The sequence below is a fragment of the Protomyctophum parallelum genome (genome assembly GCF_964188405.1).
Source record: "Protomyctophum parallelum genome assembly, chromosome: 22".
NCBI classification, from domain to species: Eukaryota; Metazoa; Chordata; class Actinopteri; order Myctophiformes; family Myctophidae; genus Protomyctophum; species Protomyctophum parallelum.
In genome coordinates, this window is record NC_139714.1 from 33,589,963 (window position 1) to 33,603,742 (window position 13,780).

Genomic DNA, 13,780 nt, shown 5'->3' on the forward strand with positions numbered 1-13,780 from the left:
GCTAGGTGTTGTGAGTTTGTGACTGCTAGGTGTTGTGACTGCTACTGTAGGTATAGTGACTGCTAGGTATAGTGACTGCTAGGTGTTGTGACTGCTACTGTAGGTATAGTGACTGCTAGGTATAGTGACTGCTAGGTATAGTGACTGCTATAGGTGTATTGATGACTGCTACAGTATGTCAGGTGTATTGGCTGCTGCTTGCATTTTTCAGTGGCTGCAGTGAGTTGCTAGTTGTACCGTAGTAGAAGAGCGCATCACGTCATGCCTGGCTGACATCTCACAGTGGATGTCTTCTCACCACCTCACACTGAACCCAGGCAAGACTGAGCTTCTCTTCTTCCCAGCTAAGTCCTGCCCCATGCAGGAGCTAAGTATTTCCATAGACAACGCCTTGGTAACTTTGGTTCCAACAGCCAAGAGCTGGTTGATCCTGCCAGTAGCATAATGCTTGTCTCAAAGATTAAGCCATGCATGTCTAAGTACAAACGGCTTGTACAGTGAAACTGCGATCCTGTAATGTCCCGTTACTGTGCTCTCATTCTAAGCACACATTACAGCTCACTCAATCCTGTAGGATTACACTCTACATTCAACCAATTAGACCCTTCCTCACCTAGGAGTCAGCCCAGTTCCTTATCAAGACATCAGTCATATCAAAACTAGACTATTCTAACCGGCATGCACACTTGGCCTCTCCAATTGATCCAGAATGCCATAGCTTACTTGGTCTTTTACCAGCCTAAATTCTCACATGTCTCCCCCCTTCTCCGCTCTCTCCATTGGCTCCCAGTCGCTGCCTACAAACCTCTGATGCTGGCCTTCAAAGCTACCAAAGGTACTACCAATGATCAGAGCCTACAAACCCTCTCACGTGCTCAGATTAGCCAACACAGGGAAGCTGTTTTTCCCAGCTGTTTTTCCACTAAACGCTGGGACAACGCTCCACACGTCCATAACTCTTCTCCCTTCTGGCTCCAAAACTATGGAATGCACTTACCATCGCATCCAGAACTGCAGCAGACTCACTCCCAATCTTTCCATCATAACCTGTAGCACTTGCCCTAGCCCCGACGACCTTACAGGCATATGCAAAATTGCAAATGTTTGAGATCATTGGTAGTAATTCATATCTGCTCTGGTCAATGTAACAGTCCTACTGTAGCTGCTGGAGGTATTCTAACTACTCTCCTGACACACGCACGCACACACGCGCGCTGCGCGCGCAGTTGCGCACACACACAGAAGTGTCTTGGTTGAGTGAACATTTTATTGAACAATGTTTTGAGTAAAAAATGCAAAATTGATGAGACACAAAAAAGCCAAAGGGCTTGTTTAAACATTCAACACTCAAGTAACCGGAAAACATCAACGCTGTTGTACAATGATACAACGCAAAAACATAACAATGGTCTCGCACCTTCCTACCTACATGACTGCCTGCCTAAATATGTCCCAAACCTTCCTACCTACATGACTGCCTGCCTAAATATGTCCCAAACCTTCCTACCTACATGACTGCCTGCCTAAATATGTCCCAAACCTTCCTACCTACATGACTGCCTGCCTAAATATGTCCCAAACCTTCCTACCTACATGACTGCCTGCCTAAATATGTCCCAAACCTTCCTACCTACATGACTGCCTGCCTAAATATGTCCCAAACCTTCCTACCTACATGACTGCCTGTCTAAATATGTCCCAAACCTTCCTACCTACATGACTGCCTGCCTAAATGTGTCCCAAACCTTCCTACCTACATGACTGCCTGCCTAAATGTGTCCCAAACCTTCCTACCTACATGACTGCCTGCCTAAATATGTCCCTAACCTTCCTACCTACATGACTGCCTGCCTAAATATGTCCCAAACCTTCCTACCTACATGACTGTCTGTCTAAATATGTCCCTAACCTTCCTACCTACATGACTGCCTGCCTAAATATGTCCCAAACCTTCCTACCTACATGACTGCCTGCCTACATATGTCCCAAACCTTCCTACCTACATGACTGCCTGCCTAAATGTGTCCCAAACCTTCCTACCTACATGACTGCCTGCCTAAATATGTCCCAAACCTTCCTACCTACATGACTGCCTGCCTAAATATGTCCCAAACCGCCCCCTAAGGTCTTCCACTGCTGGCCTGCTCGCTTTGCCTAAAAAATGGCAACTAAAAAATACGGGGAAGCAGCTTTTTGCTTCTACGGGCCGTCGGCATGGAACACTGTACCTTCGTCAGGCAGCCTCTGTAGACATTTTTAAAGCTCAGCTCAAGACCCACTTCTACAACACTGCTTTTAATTGATCTTTTAGTTGTTTTTATTTTAGTTTTTGTTATTCATGTCCTCACTGTATTGCATTACTGCCGTCGCCTTGCTTTTCTTTTATTCTCCATTGTTCTGTAAAGCACTTTGAGCTGCATTTCATGTCATGAAAGGTGCTATACAAATAAAGTTTTATTATTATTATTATTATAAATGCATTCTAAATTGTTTCTCACGCAAAGGTAGCAGATCCACAAGCTCTATACGTGGCACTGAGACCGTGGCTGACCTGAGACCAGATTCTACAAATGTCTTCAACATTATGACAGTTTTATGATAAACCTATGTTTCTATTTCATGTCAAGGACCCCAAAAATTATATTTATTTGCCCCCCCGCCCAGAAGCAAATAATATTTGAGTTAAAAACGTTCGCTGTGAATGAAAATATATTCAAAGATTTGCACACGTTTTCATGATAAAAAAAGAGAAAAGAAAAAAGCACTGCGAGCTTGTACAGTATATTTCCTATTTTTGATCAGCTAAAATACAGTATGTGCTATTATACTTTTTTTCCTCATGCCTGAGGAAGGTCCGGAGGGACCGAAACGTTGCTTCATTAACCCATTCTGACCTGAGATCAGATTCATACGAGGTTTCCGCCGGACAACACACTGGTCTGATGAACCCATTCTGACCTGAGATCAGATTCATACGAGGTTTCCGCCGTACACATACTGGTCTGACGAACCCATTCTGACCTGAGATCAGATTCACACGAGGTTTCCGCCGGACACACACTGGTCTGACGAACCCATTCTGACCTGAGATCAGATTCTAAAAAATGTCAGTCGTTCTTCGATTTAAAAAAAAATAGCAGACCTACAAGCTCGTATCGCGCCACTCGGTGGCGCGATATGAGCTTGTAGATCTGCTATTTTTAAAATAGCTAAAGCATAACATGATGCCGACACCAAAATGGGTGCCCGTTCAGAATGGGTTAAATAAGACAATACTCATGTACCGAGCAGATACACAGTGTGCGGACGGGTGTACCTTATTGCTTTCATGAATAGCTAAAGTATAAACTGATGGTTAGTGTGGTTAACTTGACACAGGTAATGGGGGGCCAGGGATACGACACCTGTCCTGCAGTATGCCCCTCACCCTCACACCAAACATGGCAGAGCTCACAGTTAGGGATGGGTCCGATTAATCGATTATCGTTGATAGGATCCGAAATCGATTATGAAAATTAATAATCGATAATCAATAATCTTTTTTTTTTTAATGAAAATCTGTTGGAAAGGCAATATTGTCATCCAAACAGGACAGGGCTATAGGCCTACCAAAGTGTGCCTGGGATGTGTCTGTGTAGCTGCATGACTGAGAGGAGTGTGAGTGGAGATTGATTCCAATCAAGATACAGGTTTGGAGGATTTAGCAGGTGTTGGGAATTTACCTAATCAGGCCTAGGCTGGGGTTGCTATGGTGATCAATTGGATCAACAGTGGTCCAGGGACCACCAGTGGTCCTCATTTAAAAGATGGAGTTAGTAACCAAATGGACCCTTATTAACTCTCAAGAGTTACAATTATTGTTAATCAACTACATCAGGGGTTCCCAGGGTTGACTTAGGTACCCCTTGGGGGGAAGATTTTTTTTATTTGTAGGGTTCATAAAAAAAGGGAAAAAAAAAGAAAGAAAAAAGACCCCCCCCCCCCCATTTTCATTTTGGACACATTTACACATCCCTACTCACAGTGAGACGTTTACCCTGAGGGCGGGGCAGGTCAGGAGGTCATTTACGTGTAGCTACAGACTGAATTAATTCCTGGCTTTTAGTGGGTTGCACCTAGCTGTCAAAAAAAGATCAGTGTGAAGTATGAAAGTGTTTTGTCTCAGTTAAGTCAAGTCAATGTTTTGTCAGGTTACTACTGACAAAACTATTATAATCCTTGTTGTGAACTCAGTATCGTCGTCCTCGCGGTCACAGCTGTATGATTGATGTTCTGACCAGAGCCTTCTCCTCTTTGTGTCTCCATAGAAACCTGCTGGACAGAGACACCTTCTCCAAGTCAGACCCAAGTAAGAACCATGTCTTTGTTCCTCTCCACCATCTACAGTATACTAGTGGCTGTGTCTCCACCATCTATAACCCATTCTGACCTGAGATCAGATTCATACGAGGTTTTCCACTGGACACACACTGGTCTGATGAACCCATTCTGACCTGAGATCAGATTCTAAAAATGTCAGTCGTTCTTCGATTTTTCAAAAATAGCAGACCTACAAGCTCGTATCGCGCCACTCGGTGGCGCGATACGAGCTTGTAGGTCTGCTATTTTTCAATAGCTAAAGCATAACATGATGCTGACACCAAAATGGGTGCCCGTTCAGAATGGGATAATTAGGGATGGAGCTTGTTAATTTTTTATTGGCACCTTTATCGATCAGCCTTATCGAGCCGGGTTCTTATCGAGCCCACTATGGAGCTTTTTCTATTATTTTGTGGAAAGACGGGAGACAGAACCAATATATTTGACTATAGGGCCTTCAAATACAGTACTTTCCTAACAGAAACGTACTTCCTGTTCTGACATAATATGTTGATCTGACCTCATCAAACCCTGTACACAATAATAATAATAATAATAAAACTTTATTTGTATAGCACCTTTCATGACATGAAATGCAGCTCAAAGTGCTTTACAGAACAATGGAGAATAAAAGAAAAGCAAGGCAACGACATTAAAAAACAAGCAGTAATGCAGTACAGTGAGGACATGAATAACAAAAAATAAAAGATCAATTAAAGGCACAAGACACACTCCATTTATGGCCAGTACAGAATTCATTCCATGTGTTGATCTGACCTCATCAAACCCTGTACACTCAAGACACACTCCATTTATGGCCAGTACAGAATTCATTCCATGTGTTGATCTGACCTCATCAAACCCTGTACACACAAGACACACTCCATTTATGGCCAGTACAGAATTCATTCCATGTGTTGATCTGACCTCATCAAACCCTGTACACACAAGACACACTCCATTTATGGCCAGTACACAATTCATTCCATATGTTGATCTGACCCCCCCCCCATGCCAAAGCGCCAGCGCTCGCCCAGCAGTCTGCCGTCACCCAGGCGGATGCGTGCGTGCGACCTCGCCCTTTTGGTGGCTTCTCGCCCTCAGGCGTCTTCCTGGTATAATGTGGTTGGGAACCCCTGCTCTATTAGGGATACATGTGTAAATGTGTCCAAAATGTAAATCGATTTGTATAATTAAATATTAACGATTAATCGATTAATCGGGGGGGGGGGGGGGGGGGGGGTTTAATGAACCCTACAAATAAAATAAATCTTCCCCCCAAGGGGTACCTAAGTCAAAAAAGTTTGGGAACCCCTGATGTAGTTGATTAACAATAATTGTAACTCTTGAGAGTTAATAAGGGTTCATTTGGTTACTAACTCCATCTTTTAAATGAGGACCACTGGTGGTCCCTGGACCACTGTTGATCCAATTGATCACCATAGCAACCCCAGCCTAGGCCTGATTAGGTAAATTCCCAACACCTGCTAAATCCTCCAAACCTGTATCTTGATTGGAATCAATCTCCACTCACACTCCTCTCAGTCATGCAGCTACACAGACACATCCCAGGCACACTTTGGTAGGCCTATAGCCCTGTCCTGTTTGATGACAATATTGCCTTTCCAACAGTTTTATTTATTTTTTAAACGAAAAAAAAAAGGGAAAAAAAAAAGATTATCGATTATTAATTTCATTATCGATTTCGGGTCCTATCAACGATAATCGATTAATCGGACCCATCCCTATGCTCTATACCTACGACTGGTGAAACGTAACATTTTCCCAATTTTGAGAATTGTCAATGTTTCAATTCTCCACCTACAGTACATCTGAGAAGGCAAATATTGCACACTTTTTACTACAATTATATGAACATATTTGTTGTAGTAGATTTTGAAAAACCTACATTAAAACCACTTCAGTGCCATTTTTGTGTTGTTTCTATTTGAAAATAGCACAGATCACAAGGCACTGCAAACGTGTTGTTGTGAGCTTTGTGTAAGTTATTTGTCGTTGGGTGAGTCCTTGGGGAGAGGTCGTGTACGTAGCAGTCTTAGCTCTGTAGTTTTGTCTTCTTTAGTGTCTTGGTTCCAGCTATAGAGTCCTCAGTGTACTTCTGTTGACATTGGAGTGCTTGGCCATGCAGTTGTGTGTTGTGTACAGGAGCAGCAAGGGTCCATTTGGTTTCATTTGTAGTTGTATACACATTCACAGAGCTACATTTACAAAGCTCACACATTTGGAACCACCTATAGGAATCGTTAAAGGGAATCGTTAAAGGTATATTCAGTGATTTCACTCAAAAAACCTTAGGTTTCGTTTTTGGCTGTGGGACCCAGCCTTTCGTCCAATCAGGATAGAGAGTCAAAAACGAAACCTAAGGTTTTTTGACCCCAGGGGTAACTGGGGACAGGAGGAACTCCTTATATGGTCAGCACACTCTATAGTAGGGAGGATTATCACAACAAAACAAAAAAATAAGTGATATTTGAATTAAGTGAAATCGCTGAATATACCTTTAAGGAACCGGAATGGTTAAAATCCTAAAGAATCTTCTTGTTCGTTCCTTTCTGTTATTTTATTCCGTTGTGTGTATAATTGTGAATGTGATGTCATGGGGGGGGGGGGGAGGGGGGGCTGTTTCCCATTCTCACCATTACTGGGTGGTTCTGGTTCGTCGGGGAGTCCAGTATCCAGGGGCGTGTGTGTGTGTGTGCATGTGCGTGCGTGTGTGTGTGTGCGCGCACGCGCTGGCTATTATTAGTGTGTGAGGGTGTGCAGTAGTGTGCACCACCACCTGGAGAGAACATCAAACACTTCAGTAATTTCATTTGCTTGTTTGGTGTGGGGAGGATAAATTCGACACAGTGCCACCATCAGAATCGGGCAAAAAAAATAAAAAACGTTATTCTGAGCCTTTGATGTTGCCTTTTTGGCTGTTGAGTGATACCATTTAGAGCTTGTTATATTATTATACATAATATTCCAACGTGGCTTTTGAAAGGGACATTTTCAAACTGATATTGTGGTGGAAACAAACTGCCTCATCGAAGTTAGTATGGTGACTTTATCCCATTCTGACCGGGCACCCATTTTGGTGTCAGCATCATGTTATGCTTTAGCTATTTAAAAATAGCAGATCTACAAGCTCATATCGCGCCACCGAGTGGTGCGATACGAGCTTGTAGGTCTGCTATGTTTGAAAAATCGAAGAGCGACTGACATTTTTAGAATCTGATCTCAGGTCAGAATGGGGTTAATCAGACCAGTGTGTGTCCAGTGGAAACCTCGTATGAATCTGATCTCAGGTCAGAATGGGTTCTACATTCTCACTCATATGCTTGAATGTGCCCTTATATTATCATCACTTTACCCAAAAATCCAGCATTCATGCGGAGATGCTGGTTTTGTTCATCATTGATTAGAATAACGAAGTCAGACGGGGCGGGGGGGGGGGGGGGGACATTGTTAGTTTGAATGATGCATTTTTAGTTAGAAGCGCTTTTAAAGAATTTAAGAATTGATGAACATCAATTAATTACCAGCTGCGTGTCTATCTGTATTTGGGTGTGTGTGGAAATGTTGCAATGTTGCTTTTTATTTGCATTGTAATCAATTTTAGATCGCCTCAAATAACATGTCATCCCGGCCGTTTCACTCGTATGGATATGAAGAATCAACTGACTGAGAGAAAACGCTAATGTTACTGCTGCTGAATTAGTTAGATTTTCGCTAGAAACAGACTATCAAATACTGAGTGACTGACGGACCTCGTAAATGGTACAGAGACACCTCCCTGACACTAGGACAGCTTGTTTATTTTTGGATCACAATGCTTGTATATGAGACGATTTCAAGAGGACCCCATGTTATTCTCCATAATGACTAGTTATAACTTATGACAAGTTGCCACTACCGACCTAATAGAATGTAGACCTGCCTGCTTCGCAGCTGGTAAAAATAACGCACGCACGCACGCACGCACGCACACGCACGCACGCACGCACGCACGCACGCACGCACGCACGCACGCACGCACGCACGCACACACACACACACACACACACACACACACACACACACACACACACACACACACACACACACACACACACACACACACACACACACACACACACACACACACACACACACACCATCATACCACTTGTAGTAAGTACATTGCACATTACCTCTTCAATCTCCTCCCATCAGGCAGGAGATATAGAAGTAATCCCTATGCTGCTGGTTTTTGTAGTGTATTGTCTTTCTTGTTTTTGTACAATTTACAATTTAGGCATTTAGCAGACGCTCTTAATCCAGAGCGACTTACATTTAAGCAAGAACAAAAGCATGGGAATACATCACATAAAAGCATTTATCATGAAACATGCGTAAGCTAAGAAAGTAACAGTGGAATATTTATATAATGAAACTATACATACACTATATATATAAACTATACATATTTACTACTATGCTATACATATGTACTATGGCGTGCTATGACTATATACAATACAATTATAGTGCCGTCTACATAACATGCTATAAGTCTGTGTCAAATGCTATCTAAGTCTACAGAAATGCTTGTATCTATGGTTGTCTGTATACGTCGAGTATGAACCAAGACAAATTCCTATCAACTTGTTGACATGGCAATAAATTATCGAATCTTGAATCTTGAATCTTAATATCCATCGAAAATCGATAATACGGTGGATACAAGCATGACATTTGGTACAGATGTCCCTTGGGTAAATCTAAAACATCCTAGAAGGGGTTCCCCCAAAATAATCTTTAACAGGAAGTGAGTTATTGGCAATTGAAAATGGCCGCCTATAGTGTCGCTGATCGACTCAAAAGGCCTATAGAATCTCATAGCATGTGGCACATAATAATATCCCTGGGGTCATCCTAGAAGGGCTGCCCAATGGAATCAGGAATTGAGTTATTGATTTTTTGATGAAAAATGTCTCTTAATGGAAAACATTCCTCCCACATACTGTACCCACACACCCTTCTAGGGGGTTTTAGGATGACCCAAGGGACATCTGTATCAAATGTCTTGCTTGTGTAATGATTTGGATGTTTTTTTTACGGCATTAAAGGGACACTTAAAAATATATGTTAATGACGTTTAGAAGCTTTAGATCACTTTCCTGGGGGTATTTATGTGTGTAATATGTGGTTTTAGATATTTTAGATTGTAGTAGTGAGCACAGTGTCTCTGATGTCATGGACACTGGTCTCACTACCTTCCTGGACTACAATTCCCATAATTCTTTGGTGCACTGCTCCTCCTTGTGGATAGGGGAGAGCTGTCTTACTGAGACAACATGTAGTCCAGAAGGAAGTGAGCCCAGTGTCCATGACATCAGAGACACTGTGCTCACTGCTACAATCTAAAATATCTAAAACCACATATTACACACATAAATACCCCCAGGAAAGTGTTCTAAAGCTTCTAAACGTCATTAACATATATTTTTTTGCAAAAAGGGTGAAGTGTCCCTTTAAGCCCTACTATTTGCCTTTGGTGTTGCTGTTTTTTTGGAGGGCACGAAGGCCATTAAATCAAACAATGATTTTTAAGTAAATAATGAATTTGAGGATGATAACATTTAGTACAGTAGTAGCCTATAGTACATCTATCAGTAATTATATAACCTGTTTATTTGACAAAATTCTTCCATTTCCAATATTTGTAAAAAAGTCATATTGGTCTCAATATTTCTCTCATTCTGCACTGACTGCACTTCACTGATTGAAGTAAGGTTCATTCACAGATTCAAGGTTTTATTGTATGTTCTTTTTTAACCCATTCTGACCGGGCACCCATTTGGTGTCGGCATCATGTTATGCTTTAGCTATTTAAAAATAGCAGACCTACAAGCTCGTATCGCGCCACCGAGTGGCGCGATACGAGCTTGTAGGTCTGCTATTATTTTTTTTTATCGAAGAACGACTGACATAGAAACATAGCTTTTTCAGAAAACTGTCATTTTCAAACAGACATTTTTAGAATCTGATCTCAGGTCAGAATGGGTTAAAGATTTGTTTTTGGCTTTTCTGCCATTATTGATAGATACGAGTGGAGAATGACAGGAAGGAGGGGGAGGGAGAGATGGGGGGGGGGGGAGACATGCAGCAAAGGTCGTAATGGACGGGACTTGAACACACGATGCACTGTCAGGCCAGAGCCTATATTATGTGGCATATGCCTGGATGGTTTAACCCATTCTGACCTGAGATCAGATTCATACCAGGTTCCACTGGACAACACACTGGTCTGATTAACACATTCTGACCTGAGATCAGATTCATACGAGGTTTCCGCCGGACACACACTGGTCTGATGAACCCATTCTGACCTGAGATCAGATTCTAAAAATGTCAGTCGCTCTTCGATTTTTCAAAAATAGCAGACCTACAAGCTCGTATCGCGCCACTCGGTGGCGCGATATGAGCTTGTAGATCTGCTATTTTTAAATAGCTAAAGTATAACATGATGCTGACACCCAAAATGGGTGCCCGGTCAGAATGGGTTAATTGTATTTGACTAATGACTAATGTCTTTAGTTGATTTGACATAATTTAGCCTCAACTCCAGTATTTGTTCATTATTGATTAACCTTTTTTTCATTATTTTGGTTCGCCTAATACACATTAACAATCATTTACCCAACAAGTTTTTATACATTTTTCATAATCAATTTTCCAATAAGAATTTAGATAAAATGGTGCAGAGAATCTAGGCCACTGTGGCCACTATTTTATCGAGGGGCCAAAATGCGTCAAATAGAGACACATTGTAAAATTGTATATTGGGTATTTTTGCCCCCAAAAATAATAAATAAGCTAAATATTAGATTTAATTAAGATAAAAGCGGCACTATGTAATTTGACTTTATACGGATCAGTTGCTTTCAGATTATTGGTTGTACAGCTGTAGTGTTATTGACCTGTTTCTGTATTCCACAGTCTGCGTTCTCTACACGCAAGGAGTCGGCAACAAGGAATGGAGAGAGGTGAGTCCTTTATTTTCACATCACAGGTGGAAGAAAAGAGGCTGAAATTATTATTATTATTATTACATACTGTACAAAGCTCCATCATTGTGTTGCACCGAAGTTTGACATCACTGTTGCAATTTGTTGTATTGGAATTCCCATACTAGGGATGGGTCCGATTAATCGATTAATCGATTAATCGATTATCGTTGATAGGACCCGAAATCGATTATGAAAATTAATAATCGATAATCGTTTTTTTTTTTTTTTTTTAATGAAAATCTGTTGGAAAGGCAATATTGTCATCCAAACAGGACAGGGCTATAGGCCTACCAAAGTGTGCCTGGGATGTGTCTGTGTAGCTGCATGACTGAGAGGAGTGTGAGTGGAGATTGATTCCAATCAAGGTTTGGAGGATTTAGCAGGTGTTGGGAATTTACCTAATCAGGCCTAGGCTGGGGTTGCTATGGTGATCAATTGGATCAAACAGTGGTCCAGGGACCACCAGTGGTCCTCATTTAAAAGATGGAGTTAGTAACCAAATGGACCCTTATTAACTCTCAAGAGTTACAATTATTGTTAATCAACTACATCAGGGGTTCCCACACTTTTTTGACTTAGGTACCCCTTGGGGGGAAGATTTTTTTAATTTGTAGGGTTCATAAAAAAAAAAAGTGAAATTATTTGTTTATTTTTGGAACACAGTTCTTATATGACGCAATCTAAGATTTGCCAAATGGGAATTCCAATACAAAAAATAACGTTGTGACAGGTGATTACTGTATGTCATTTTGACAGGACTAGTTAGAGGTTCTCCGATCGATCGGTGGGCAATCAAAATCGGCCGATCACCAATCAATCGGATCGGATCGGCCGTCACCAAATTCACACAGTGTGTGTGTTTGTGACGCACGCACGCATGTCATGATTTCCAAATGAATGAATATTCATCTATGCAAATGCATGTGGGAGCCCTTCTGCACCAGCAGTCACTCACAGTTATTCATAGTTTTGCATAAGCCGTCATGTGCCTCCCATTATGAATATGATAAATGCCAGGTAGAGACCTCACTTAACCCGCCGTCGGCTCCCACTCCGGCATTTCTGCATTGGATAGTGTTTAACCCATTCTGACCTGAGATCAGATTCATACAAGGTTTCCGCCGGACACACACTGGTCTGATGAACCCATTCTGACCTGAGATCAGATTCCAAAAATGTCAGTCGCTCTTCGATTAAAAAAAAATAGCAGACCTACAAGCTCGTATCGCGCCACTCGGTGGCGCGATATGAGCTTGTAGATCTGCTATTTTTAAATAGCTAAAGCATAACATGATGCTGACACCAAAATGGGTGCCCGGTCAGAATGGGTTAATGTCATACATTGTTCGTTAAAAGGCTCCCGTTGGCACAGAAGTAACCACCTTTCCTCCTCCGCGTCATCAGTGCCCATACCCCAAGGCGGGGTTGGCGAAAGGGCCTTTCTGTGTGGAGTTTGCATGTTCTCCCCCGTGTCCCCTATAGGGTAGATACCCTCACAAAAACATGCAGTAATCCTGGTCTCTAAACTGCCTCCCCCTGGCCAGCCGGGGCGCCTGATGGAGGGGAAAGGAACTGGTTGGAATAACGTGTTCCTTCCACGCGCTACGTCCAACCAGGGAAACTCCCCCCTGTCAGGTGTAAAGGAGCAACTTGGACACTCAAGCATGAAGGAAGCATGAGTTCAAGTCTGTTGCTCTCCCCAGGTTGGCGGAGGGTGTGTAGAGCCCAGGATCACATTAGATGATTGACACAGGGGTGAAAAATGGGTTACAAAATCGTGGGATAAAAAAAAAAAAAAAAAAAAAAAGAAGTAACCACCTTTGTCCAGTGATGTACTGTATGCATGTATAAGCTTCAGAGATTTTGAACATGTAGATGTAAAATGTGACTTCAGTTGTTCATCAAACTTAAATTGTAGTACGGTTAATTAGGGCTAGGACATATGGGGTGGGGTGGGGTGGGGTGGGGTGGGGGGGTGGTACATATCGTTGTGATAGTAACTTTTGGGATATTTGTATTAATATGTAACTCATATTTGTGTTTATGTCGTTCTGTAGAGACCACAGAACGACATAAACACAAATATGAGTTACATAATAAATACTGTAGAGACCACAGAACGACTCTACAGTATTTAATATGTAACTCATATTTGTGTTCATGTCGTTCTGTGTCTCTACAGTATTTAATATGTAACTCATATTTGTGTTCATGTCGTTCTGTGATCTCTACAGTATTTAATATGTAACTCATATTTGTGTTCATGTCGTTCTGTGTCTCTACAGTATTTAATATGTAACTCATATTTGTGTTTATGTCGTTCTGTGGTCTCTACAGTATTTAATATGTAACTCATATTTGTG

The 13,780-nt window shown here is 41.8% G+C and overlaps 1 pseudogene across 1 annotated transcript in view; it reads left to right on the forward strand.

Annotated features, from left to right (window-relative positions):
• Positions 1-13,780, forward strand: part of LOC310853137 (copine-8-like) — a 119,001-nt pseudogene that overhangs the window by 39,931 nt on the left and 65,290 nt on the right. Inside the window, exons 2-3 of the transcript XR_014571110.1 lie at positions 4,308-4,348; positions 11,347-11,393. The product of XR_014571110.1 is annotated as a copine-8-like (transcript). The remainder of the gene's footprint in view (positions 1-4,307; positions 4,349-11,346; positions 11,394-13,780) is intronic.